Source organism: Rattus rattus, chromosome 9, assembly GCF_011064425.1.
Source record: "Rattus rattus isolate New Zealand chromosome 9, Rrattus_CSIRO_v1, whole genome shotgun sequence".
Lineage (NCBI taxonomy): Eukaryota > Metazoa > Chordata > Mammalia > Rodentia > Muridae > Rattus > Rattus rattus.
The window spans coordinates 50,719,130-50,732,499 of NC_046162.1; the positions used below are offsets into that span (position 1 = coordinate 50,719,130).

The following is a 13,370-nucleotide window of genomic DNA, read 5'->3' on the forward strand; positions in this document are numbered from 1 at the left end:
GGGTGCTTTTTTGGTAAATGGCCATTTTTACTATATTAATCCTGCCAATCCACTTGAGCATGAATCTTTCCATCTTCTGGGGTCTTCTTCAATTTCTTTTTCTTCAATACAGCTCTTCTGATTTAATTGTACTAATAGAAGTGTTTCATGATATGCACTCATTGAAGGATGTAAATGCTCAAATTACCTAGATGCACAGAACACATGAAACTCAGGAAAGGTAACCAAATGTTGGATGCTTTACTCCTTTAAAGGAGACAAGGGCCGCTTTGGCAGGAATAAGGAGGCGAGGATTTAGAACAGAGCAGAAGGAGCTGCCCATTCAGGCCAGCCCCACATGGCAAGCCCATTCACACAGCCACCAAACTGAATAAGATGGATAAAACAAAGAAGTGCAGGGCTGACATGTAACCGGTGCAAATTTCCTGAGAGTCACAGCCAGAATACAGCAAATACATAGGCAAATGCCAGCAAACCACTGAACTGAGAACAAGGACTCCCATTGAAGGAATCAGAGAAAGGACTGGAAGAGCTTGAAGGGGCACAGAACCCCATATGAACGACAATGCCAAGCAACCAGAGCTTCGAGCAGGTGGTAATAGTAAGATACCAGTGGAGGAAGCCCTTGGTCCGCCAGACTGAACCCCAGTGAATGTGATTGTTGTGGGGAGGGTGGTAATGGGGGGAAGATGGGGAGGGGAACACCCGTGTAGAAGGGGAGGGGGAAGGGGGATGTTGTTGGAAATCCAGAAATGAAGAAATACTCAAGTTAATAAAGATGAAAAAAAAGAATATTGTTTTACCAGACAAAATCAGCAAATGTAAAATGTCTTACCAAATGTATGCTTATTAGCATAGTGGTGGTTTAATAACTGTATGGATAACTATTGACTACCAAATTGTTAAATTCAAAATATAATTTAATCTCATATAAAACTATGAATACACACTGGCTACACCTCTACAGACACAAGAAATTACTTGATTGGGGAGATGGAAGTGTACATGGCAAGCTTTCTCTTAGCATGGAAACCCAAAGTTTATTATATTTAAACACAACTTCACATTTTCAGCCTGCATACATCAGCTTCTTGAACTGTGAGTTTAACAACATTGTAGTGCTGTTGTTTGAGTAATGGTAAACACATACAACCCTTTGATGTGGTTTCTCCACAAAGCAGCCCCATAGTTAAGATAACCCTCTACTTGCACAGAGTGAATCCTGCTACATTCTGCATATGTGTTTTGTCTCAAGTGACCTTGGCACCTTGTCTCGTCAAAGGAGTCATTCACACCACTCCTCTATCTTGCTTACCCATTCTTCAGTTCACCAACCTCAGAACCCATGCTTCTTTCTTCAGTCTTGTTCACTCTCCAGTGAGTTCTTCCTCTCCATCTTGCTCCATTTTCATAATGTAACAGGTAAGTAAAACAAACCACTATCCTTGTGCCTATTGACTGCTCCAGTGCCTTGGGCCATTGTCTTTTAAAACAACTGTTTGGTAGCATTAGGAAGCAAAGATATTCTGACAAAGTGCAGAAAACAAAATAAATGAGCCAACATTTGATATAAATAACTACAACAAGTTTAGCACTATTTCTGCTGCATTAAATTTCCTTTTGTGTTTTTAGTAGATGCCTTTCTTCTCTATAACATAGATTAACACATTCAGTTGGCTTTCCATTGTGGTGTTGACTTTTTGCTTGGTGAACAAAGGCTGGGGCAAGGAGACTTTCCTTACACAGCAGGTCAGGATAACATTATAATGGTACTTAATTTCTAGTTGCTAAACTTACTGAAGCAGGAAATGCAGGTGGCAAGTTTCTATGTTCACAATCTACCCAACTAAAGGGAGAAGACATGACTGTGTCAAAATATAAAATTATCCTGAGCAATCCATAGAACCTAAGATCTAAATTTGCTCATCCTGGATGTGATCAAGTCCCTACTTCTCACCAACTATCATCAACATTTCTCTTGTTTTGCCACTCAGTCTAATAAAATAAACCATATTGTCTCAATAGCCTCCAGTAACGTACAAGGAAAAGCATGACTTGAAGTATATGTCATGGGCGCTGCTTACTTTCCTTCTACCTCTAATTGGTTTTTGTTTCTTCCTTTTCAATGCTGGGATTGAATCCAAATAGCCATCTACATGTTGATAGGTGTTCCACCATTGAGCAAACCCAGTTGCTTTTATTTTAAGTGAAAATATATAATTTTAAAAGATTTTAAAGTAATCTCTGTGGCCAGAAACATTTTATTTTCAAATTAATTTTAATTAATCTTACAGATGAAGATAATATCAATAATTTCCCTATGACAGTTAATACCATTACCTATTTGATATCAATAGCAGTAATCACGAAAAACTTGATGAAAGCAGCTCATCAATTTTGAGAATTAAAAGGCATATAATGGTAGTATCAATAAAATAGTGTGCATGTGTGTTAAGAAAGAAATAGACAACATAACCTTTTAATGACTTGAGCATTCTCTAGTGGTGGATTTGCTTTTATTTTCCTTATAGAAACACATTGGTCAGTTGTCAAAATCCTGAAGAAAAGATCATTAAGTGCCTCTTTGGCTAACAGTGGCTGTGCACCTCCTTAGTTTTGATATCATGGTGCTGTCATGCTCTGAAAGCATAAAAATCCACTTCAAATTTTGCAAGCGCAGGGTAGCTAACCTTGACAAGATGCCCACTTAAATCGTCACATTTACTGAACCTAATAGAACAGTCTATCTTAGACTACTGGGTGAACAACGACATCTGAGTGGTTTATGGTGCTATCACTAGACCAGCAAAAAAATACTAAGCACAAAGTACAATGTCAGAATACCTACCTAAGCATTGAAGAAGCTCGTTTTGCGCGCCCCAACATTGCCACACGCTCTACCTCAGGCAGTACCTTATGAGGAATTATAATTTCCCAGTGATTTCCCTGATTTCCATAATAACATATACAGAAAGAAAGTCACTCTTTAACAATCCTTTCTTACATTAAATAAGCCACCCTTTTGTGTGATTTTTTAATTCTTATTATTTACTTCTTTGACCTGACTTTTTATTTCTGTATAGACATTGTGAATTTCTGAATTTGATAGTGTTTTTAGGGCTGTTGTAATACATGTATAAATACAGCTAAATGTAGTAATATAACAATGATACAGACAGGCAGAGGCATGAGAGCTGTGCACATTTCATCTTCAACTAATCGATTTCATTTTAGGTGTTCCTAGGGTTTTTGTTTGTTGTTTTGTTTTTACACACAGGGCACATTCTGCTCATACATTTTTAGTACATCCCAAGCTTATGGAAATGGATAATAAGGTAAATGGGATTACAGAATTGTTTCTGTCAAGCCATTGCTTGCTACTCAACATTTTCCTATTAACCAAAACATCAATTACATTCTTTAGCTATGTGTAGTTCACTTGAAGCCATCCATTGGACTTTCCCTTTACTCATGTTCTTAGGATGAGCTCCTCATCAGATTCAAAGCTTTCTCCTAAGACTTTGATAAAGGCTCCAGAAGGCAGCTGCCTCCCCTGCTTCAATGAGGTTTTCCTAGCTCTGGTCATCTAGGAACTCTCTACCACTTGGACTGAGATATCCCGCAAATTCTTAAACACACATGGATGAGTATGGGTGGACATCACTGCTTGGAATATTTTATCTCTCCCAAATTAACTGTCAATATCTAGTACTAACTTTTTTCTTTTCTTTCAATGTAAGCTTGTAGAGTAGTCATAAGCAAATACAAGCCCTGTCCAGCGGTTTGTGCATGTGAATGTGCTACTCTCTTCAAGAAATAAAAATGAGCACATTTGACTCTCATTGGGCTGATCCGGCTACAGGCCATAAGCATGATGTTTACATAGACATTCATCACATAATACTTATATGTATAAAGAGGGGCTATAGAGGCCAATCCCCAGGACTGAGCACTGTTGTCCACAGGAAAATATCTCTCATGGTCATGGGAGCCATGAAGACTGCCCTATCTTTAGAAGGCACCATGAAGACTTCCACACAGACATTCATATAATTGCCAAATATAGCATTTCAATGGGCATCTCGCGTCAAGTGTGTAAGCATCTTAAATCAACAGTACCAGCAATTCATAATTAGGTCAACTGGAAGTGTTTTCTATACAGTATGTAGGGTTTCTCTCTGGTACTTTATCCCCCACAAGGCTTCAACCCTCTGTTCCCTCTTCAGCGTTTTCAGTTAAAGGAGGATGCACTTTAAATGGTAGATGTAAATTTTCCCCAAGGAAAGAGGCAACCATAGGCAGCAGTGGAAGCCACTGGAAGTTACCATACACCTTTCATTCTGATATTTATTTCATTCTCTTGTTTTCTTTCTCCCCACACACCTTTCCCTTTTTCTCCTTTACGTATGCCTAAGCTGCTAGTGGAAGATGAAACAGTACAATACCCTGTTGTTATCTGAATCCTGTCCTTGTAACAAGATGACTGAGAGTCCCAGAGGATCCTGCAACTTTCCTTTTGGGGTGCAGTCACTCTCAGGTGAAGCACTATAAGCAGTGTGATTATTATTACTGTCTGCTCTAGTACAACCTCCAGAAATAACTGAGGATATGAATTTGCAAATCTCCATAAGATCCCGCACCTATCTGTCAAGTTGCATTTGTTCTTTTAGGGATAAATTAGAAGTAAGTCATGTTTGTCTAAGAAGAAGAAAGAAGGAAGAAAGGAAGGAAGGAAGGAAGGAAGGAAGAAGGAAGGAAAAAAACATATCATTAGATCCTTTCCCTTGAACCCCCAATGAATACTATAAAATATGTTTTCTACTAGTTTGCCAAGAACAAATCTTCCAATGGATTTTGGAAGAGGTAGATAAGGGTCTAATTGGAGTGGTTAGATATTACTGCTACAGAACCCAACAAACCTAGAAATAATTTGGTCTGGAATTTAATTGTGATAATATCATGTTACCCGTCTCCTTCTGAAAAGCATAATGCAAAATATCCCATTCCACAAACAAGCTATACTAGCGGTGCTACCGAGAACTTTCAGGGCCCTTTTCTTGGCCACCGAATGCTGTGGGCACAGCACCTGAGGAATTAATATATTGTTGACATCACAAAAACCTTGTAAATGTTTTTCTCTTCAAGACACGCTCATAATAGCTTTCCAAGTTTGGTCTCTTTCTGTACCCAGTTTCTCCTTGCAAACCCCAGGAACTTTCAGCGATGCAATGTGACAGCCAATGAGACATCCACCAGTGTAAAAAGGATTCTCCACAGAGCCAAGGCTGGCAGCTCTCATCTAATCAGAGAGAAGGAATGAGAATTAAGGGACAGGTATTATACAGACAATTTACATCTCCATTTTGCAGTCAGGCCCTAAAGGAAAGACAATCTACAGGTTATCTGGTAATAAGTCATGCAGACTTATCCCAAATTAAGAGACATTCATTTGTCCAATAGTGCATACATTTCTAGTCGTTATCATTTATACAATATACCATAAAGTTACTTGCATGCCTTCATGGTCACAAGTAATAAAGACAGCCTCAGTGCCACTTACAGGGGCGATATGTAAATTCAATAAAACTTTATAAGGATCAATGGGGTATAGTATCTTCAGTTGCTCCTGGAAACCAATCAACCTCATAGAACAGAAGAGTTTGTTTTGCTTGGTAAGATTCTTCTTATTTCTTTTAAGATTTTTTTAAGACAAAAGCTTATTCTATATAAAGTTCTTGTAGACTGTGATATCTGCCTCAACAGAAACGGGTAAGAGGTGCATCATTAGCTGTGTTCCTGTGCGAAAAGAAGTTTCAAGTAACATAATGTTAATTAAGTTGCACAAATAAACCATATAAACATGAAAAATGGCTGATTAGGTACAATTGCCTCTATAATTTAGCATTCCTGTACCCATTAGCTTCCACCTGTACTCTTGTTGATTGGAGCTGCATTTTACTAACTGAGGAAAAACAGAGAGGACAAACTAGCAATTTTCTAGATTATTCAACCAAACCACTCTAAATATTGACATGAAGCTAGGGATAAGGATGCATCTTGATCACCATTGAAAATGTGCGAAGGCACTGATGACATTTCTCATGAATTAAAACTGATTTTCCTTCTTATATGAGACTATGAATGAGCCATATTTAAAACTAGCTACAGACCTTAACAACCCAGAAACCATTCACAAAAAAGGTTAGAGGGTCTGAAACATGTCTACAAAATACCCTTAGTGTTTTATGAAACAAGCGTGGAGGCTTCCTGGGTTTCTTTGGCTTCTTCTTTGTAACTCAATTCCACCTGATCTAGGAATATTCTCCAACTCATCAAGAATTTTCTTCAAATCTGTTACGACATTGTCGTGATCAAGCAGCTTTGACTAATTAACAAGCAAAAGAAGCTATTTATGCTACTAAACTCAGCAGCAGGAAAACTATAATACACAAAGTCGATTTCATGCATATACATATACCACTAGAGAATTAAAGATCTGTTCATTTACACAATTTTTTAATGGGGAAATATAAAATAACTTGGTAGAACTAAAGCAAATAGGAAATATGGTCAGTTGTGAGGGTAAGCTCAGGAGCAGACCCAGTGCTCAGTAAGCCACTCTTGGAGGCGGATTAACCAGTAAGAACAAACAACGTGAGAAACACAAAAGATTCTTCTGTAGTGTTTTCAAGGAATAGAATCTAAAATTTGTAGGTGACCTAATGAGGAGCATCAAGAAAAAATGCAAGGTGACTAAGGAGAGAGAGAGAGTTCAGTCTGTAAATGCTTGTCCTGAAAGTATGATGACCAGGATTCAGAACCAGAACCTACTGTTTTCAAAAGAAACAGGCATGGCAGAACACATTTGTAACACCAGATTGAGGAGAGCAGAGACAGACCAGAACCTGTGGACCTCAGCTTACCTACTTCAAATCAATTGAGACCCATGTCAATAAGAAATATTGTCTCAAAATAAGGGAAGGACCCTAAAAGGAACACCTACTATTACCCCCCTGGCTTCTGCAACCTGAAACATGCACCCTCACATATATGCACATACTAAGAAGAAGAATATAGAGAGTCTAAATGTGATTTAACAGGTAAGAAGTGACTGCTGGGGTGGTTCCAGGGGCTGTGTGAGAGGCAAAGGAAGGAGGGAGATTGGCTGCTGCTTGCTACATGCATGACAGCAAACCTTCCATGTGCTGCTGTCTGGGTGACATAGACAAAGAATAACAGAGAGGAAAGATTGACGTTGATATTCCTTATGATGGCAGAACAAGCCACCAGACACAGGGTCTGATTGCACAGTGGCAGATACCTGCTAAGAGATTCCTACTCATATATTAACTTGAAACTTATACAATGCCTTCTATACTCAATGGCTCTAATCAGATAATTATCAGTGTGTCGACTATTAAGCTTATAATAAAAGAGGTTTTTTTGCTCAAAAATTTGTTTTGTTTGGGAATATTTGAAGCATATTTCACTTTTGATCCAGTGGCTGGAACTCAGTGATCCTCTAAAATATATGCTGTGAATATTTCTAAAAAGTAGGGGAAAGGGCTGAGCCACAAGGGGGCCATATTGCAATGGTCTATAATAGTACAAATATATTCCAGAAACAGCATTCCTTTTTTTTCAGAAAGAGTAAGTGGTGTGAAGCATAGTGAGCCTGACACTACCTTAAGTCCTTCTACTTGGCAATGTAAGCTCTTGTAAATTGGGGTTTTTCTTCGGCAAGTTTCTTCAGTTCCAGACTCTGGCATATTTACCAGTAATACGATAATAAAAACATTTTAAAATTAAAAGAAATCCCCCCCTTGTAGGCGCCAGACATAAGGAGCAGTAGGAACATACCCAGGTGAGAGTTCTGGGACATGCTGGCCTGCTGATATGGAACATACCACTGTCTACATAGTTTCCATTGAGAACTATTGAAAAAATCTAACACGATCCAGGACTTCATAAACTGGCCATGGACATATAAGGCAGATCCAGCAAACGCTTTTGCCATGCTCTGTGCCGGACTGCCTCGTCAGAGCTTTCTACTTTTTCTGATGAAGAACAAAACCAAAATAAGTTAACATAAGGAATAATGTTGCTTAGTCAGTTTGTATTACAAATCCACACCAAATACTTAGTGGGAAAAGGAAGACGAATATAAGACAGAAAGTGCTAGGGAGATTGCAGGGGGAGAGACAGGGAAAGGGAGATGAGCAGGACAGAGGAAAGAAAGGGAAAGAAGAGGAAAAAAGAGTGGGGAAAAGAAAAAAGGTATCAAAGGGGAGCAAAGGGAAGAATAGCCGAACAAACAGGTGAGTCATCATTTAAAAAGAAAAAAGTCTAACGGTTTCTGTGTTTTTAGAAGACTTGGGATCAAACACTCCATGAGTGTGAACAGTGCCATCTCTGTCCTTCTAGCCATAACCAACCATGCTGCAAAACACATGCTTCAAAGCTCTGCATTCACCCACCACCGCCGCTGTACCTCACCTCTCCCTGCTCCACCTCCCACCCTCTCCCCTGCTGCACACACCTCACCCCTAACACTGCCTCTCCTCAAAGAATGCCATAAGTAGAGGAAAGCTGGATCACAGCTCAGTTGCCAAAGTTCCCAAGTCAAACACAGAGACATCCTCTCATCCAGCTTCCTTCCTTCATGAAATATATGAACCGATGCCCATCCAGCCAGAGGTGTCAGTCATTTGGATTTCCAGTTCTTCTTTTTGACAACATGTCATGTTTCTCAACTAACCTTTCATCAGTCACCTGTCTATGTTTTTGTCAAGTTTGGCCTTAGAACCAAAAGCTGACAAACTAGATGTGATAGATAAAATATGTCTAGTTGATGCAACTTCTCAGGGACAGATTAGCTGACAACAGATTATTTTTCCATGCACATCCATGAAGCCAAACTCAACAATCCTATTGCCCCCATCTTCTCTTAAGCGGCCCAGCAGATGTAGCAAGTCTCAAAATCGATACAAAACTTTAAGTGAGTCCAGATCTAGCTGAGATGTTTACATACTGCGAATCCTTGTGGTTGCATAAGCTGGGATCATGGAATCCTGGTAGGCTCAGGGTACAAAATGCAGCCATGTGTATGGCATCATCGGCAAGGTCAAGCTCTGAAGTGATACTGCACCCGTGGGTAATACGCTTCCTTCTCAGGCATTAACCACAAATTAAACTATAAAACACACATAGAAAATATAAATATATGGAAATTGGAGAAAGTAACTAAATAAGACATAACATTAAGCGCCAAAGCTTCATCTTCATTATCAACATCCACAGTGGGTGGCATTCTGAATGAAGTCTTTCTAGTCTGTACATTGAACATTTAAACAGACTTGTGTTCCAGATCATCAAACAGCATGACTATGGTTCTTTCTCTCATTTCTCCACCTTATGAATTCCTACACATCCAACCTCAGGTCCAACTCTCAGGTTCTCCTTCCTCCTTGAAACATGCCCTCACCTCCTTTTACCACACCTAAAAGTTGTTCCTTCCTTTACTTCCCATAAAAGCACTAACTGTTCTCTAACTTTAGGCCCTGTCCTTTTTGTATGTAGTTTGCATCTTTTCATTTTCATAAAATATTCTAAGGATGAAAGAACTATGGTGTAAGTTGTAAAGTATAAAGGGCTAGTAAGAGGAAACAATTGAGTATCACTCTTTTCTATAACATTAGCCAACACATAAATAGCCACACTGATACTATGTGATATGAAATACTTAATCTATATAAAGTAGAAGGCTTTTCTCAAAAACTCCCTTTAGATTTCTTGCAATTTAACCACAAAAATTCATTCTGCCTAAATCTTTACTTCATGGTGGAAAAAATCTAGATTTGCCAAACCCCACTTGTGGTTTTGAGGCACAAAACATGCTTTAGCTAGCTCCTTCAAGCTTGCCTTATACTCCTGATGCATGATAAATTATAGTAAGTGGAAATGGGCACATCCCAAGTTTAATTACTCTAGAATGCCCACTGGAAGAAGTCACCAGTACTTAATACAGAGGCCTTCGATATGGATACTGGAAAGTTAACCCAGGATCACAGCTACTCTAAGCTAAAACAAAACAAGTGGAACAACCACTGTCAACACAAAATCACTTATTACACCCACTCTTCTAAGGCATATTTCCAAGTACCACAAAGAAAAAAGGAAGGTGAACCGAGGACCCTTCAGAATCACATTTCCAGTCTGCCTCTTAAACTGTTCTGAAAATGTCAACTGGCTTATTCCACTAGTACAAGGAAACCTCAATATTTTTTATTTTCATTTCTTGCTCAGGTTCTATATTTAATTCAAAATGCCTAAACATATTCATTCCTAAACATTGACAATTCAAATTACTTACAATGAACAGTACATTTTCAAGCAAAGATCTTCTTCTACTTTTTTTTATCAACATGCTTGGTATTTCTTATTTACATTTTGATTGTTATTCCCTTTCCCGGTTTCCAGGCCAACATCCCCCTAACCCCTTCCCCCTCCCCTTCGCTATAGGTGTTCCCCTCCCCATCCTCCCCCCATTACCGCCCTCCCCCCAACAATCACGTTCACTGGGGTTTCAGTCTTAGCAGGATAGAGGCTTCCCTTCCACCAGTGCTCTTACTAAAATATTCATTACTACCTATGAGGGTTTGGAGTCAGGGGTCAGTCCATATGTAGTCTTTTGGGTAGTGGCTTAGTCCCTGGAAGCTCTGGTTGCTTAGCATTGTCGTTCATATGGGGTCTCGAGCTCCTTCAAGCTCTTCCAGTCCTTTCTCTGATTCCTTCAACGGGGGTCCTGTTCTCAGTTCAGTGGTTTGCTACTGGCATTTGCCTATGTATTTGCTGTATTCTGGCTGTGTCTCTCAGGAGATCTACATCGGTTCCTGTCAGCCTGCACTTCTTTACTTCATCCATCTTGTCTAATTGGGTGGCGGTATATATATGGGCCACATGTGGGGCAGGCTCTGAATGGGTGTTCCTTCTGTCTCTGTTTTAATCTTTGCCTCTCTCTTCCCTGCCATGGGTATTCTTGTTCCTCTTTTAAAGAAGGAGTGAAGCATTCACATTTTGATCATCCGTCTTGAGTTTCATTTGTTCTAGGCATCTATGGTAATTCAAGCATTTGGGCTATAGCCACTTATCAATGATTACACATACCATGTGTGTTTTATGTGATTGGGTTACCTCACTCAGGATGATATTTTCCAGTTCCAACCATTTGCCTGAATTTCATAAAGTCGTTGTTTTTTGATAGCTGAGTAATATTCCATTGTGTAGATGTACCACATTTTCTGTATCCATTCCTCTGTTGAAGGGCATCTGGGTTCTTTGCAGCTTCTGGCTATTATAAATAAGGCTGCAATGAACATAGTGGAGCCTGTGTCTTTTTTATATGTTGGGGCATCTTTTGGGTATATGCCCAAGAGAGATGTAGCTGGATCCTCAGTCAGTTCAATGTCCAATTTTCTGAGGATCCTCCAGACTGATTTCCAGAATGGTTGTACCAGTCTGCAACCCCACCAACAATGGAGGAGTGTTCCTCTTTCTCCACATCCTCGCCAGCATCTGCTGTCACCTGAGTTTTTGATCTTAGCCATTCTTACTGGTGTGAGGTGAAATCTCAGGGTTGTTTTAGATTTGCATTTCCATATGACTAAAGATGTTGAACATTTCTTTAGGTGTTTCTCCAGCCATTCGGCATTCCTCAGCTGTGAATTCTTTGTTTAGCTCTGAACCCATTTTAATGGGTTATTTATCTCCCCTGCGGTCTAACTCTTGAATTCTTTGTATATTTTTGGATATAAGCCCTCTATCTATTTGTGGGATTGGTAAAAGATCTTTTCCCAATCTGTTGGTTGCCGTTTTATCCTAACCACGAAGTGTCCTTTTGCCTTACAGAAGCTTTACAGTTTTATGAGATCCATTTGTCGATTCCTTCATGAATCTTCAATGCGGAACCAGACAATAGCTTTTAAACCAGACAGCAATTTCTGACTCTCTAAGAAAAGCATGTGGAGAATTCCCTCAGACCCATAGGCAAATGTCAGTCCCCAGCTACAGTGCAATGCTAGTCACCTTAGAACAGCAACAAGCATTTAACATGAGAACAAGACAGGAAGCAGCCTACACCACATCCAACCTCTCATGCACCTCAATTAGCTCCTTACACAGACACTAAGGACCTCACAAACTGTTCCAGTTCCCCAAACAATCCCGCTTCCATGAGAACAATAAACCAGAAGCTATGAAATCCTGAGGTCCTCTTGCCCTTGCATATGCCACACTGAGTTTGTCTCAAAATAATAATGTCCTTAAATACATAAAATAAAAAGACATACTTTACTGAGGTTATGAATATATGTTAACAAAAATAATACTCATTTTCAAGATACTAATACATACCTTCTTTTAACACATTACTAACCAGCGACAGATCTGGTAACTGCCTATGTAACTATCAAAACATCTCTCAGCCAATTTCTACTGGGGCATATCTGTGATTTCTACTGGTAACAAGAGTCAAATGCATCTACAACTTGGTTGTCTATTATAGTAATAAAAGAAACAATGACTGACTCTATAGGAATAGGCCGAGTTAAAAGACAATTTTATACTGTGTAAAATCATAGCTCTCCCTCTACTAATGGTCTGAGAGTTCAATGGCCATATCGAAGTCCACAGACTTCCTAGAAGCACTGAGAGACTCCTGGAGTTTTCAGACTTTTTAGAGGTAGCACCATGATACTGATAGGGTTTTTCAGTCTTATAACCTCCAGTTATAAGCAAACTTAGAATACATAAACACACTGAAGCTCTAGCTTGACCGCATGATGATCTTAGACCATGAAATCATCTAGGATAATGAAACTTTTTCACTAGTTCATTTCTAAATAATAAATGTTATATAAACCAAACTCTCAGTGTCCTCAGTAGTTATTATGACCAAAGTTCAAAACCCTTAAAAACACACTTCCTTGGCAGCAGTCCAGGAGCCTCAGGTTAATGACCATAAACAGTATATTTTAGGTACTTCCAAAGCCAGCAGGTTCTTGGTTCCTGGGTGGGGACGCTCACAGGTGCAAGCCCTGGAAACTTTCTCAAAGACATACCACTTCCTTCCCAGAAAAGTGAACAGGAGGAAGAACAGTAACATTTGTTCTCTAATTCTTCTCATCTAGCTAAGCCAACTTCTTCAAAAGAGCAAACACTTAAGCCATGAATATAATTCTCCTATCCAGTATTACTAGTAGTCACCTCTGCAGAAGAACTTTGTCAGGCACAATCTAGATACCCCGCCGACCCATGTCATTGTCCCCATTTCTTCCCTTAAATATCATAGGTGCCCAACTTATTACGTAACC

At 39.4% G+C, this 13,370-nt stretch overlaps 1 pseudogene; it reads right to left on the minus strand.

Annotated features, from left to right (window-relative positions):
• Window positions 1-4,919: 4,919 nt before the first annotated feature.
• Window positions 4,920-9,178, minus strand: LOC116910311 (annotated as a pseudogene).
• Between the last annotated feature and the right edge of the window lie 4,192 nt (window positions 9,179-13,370).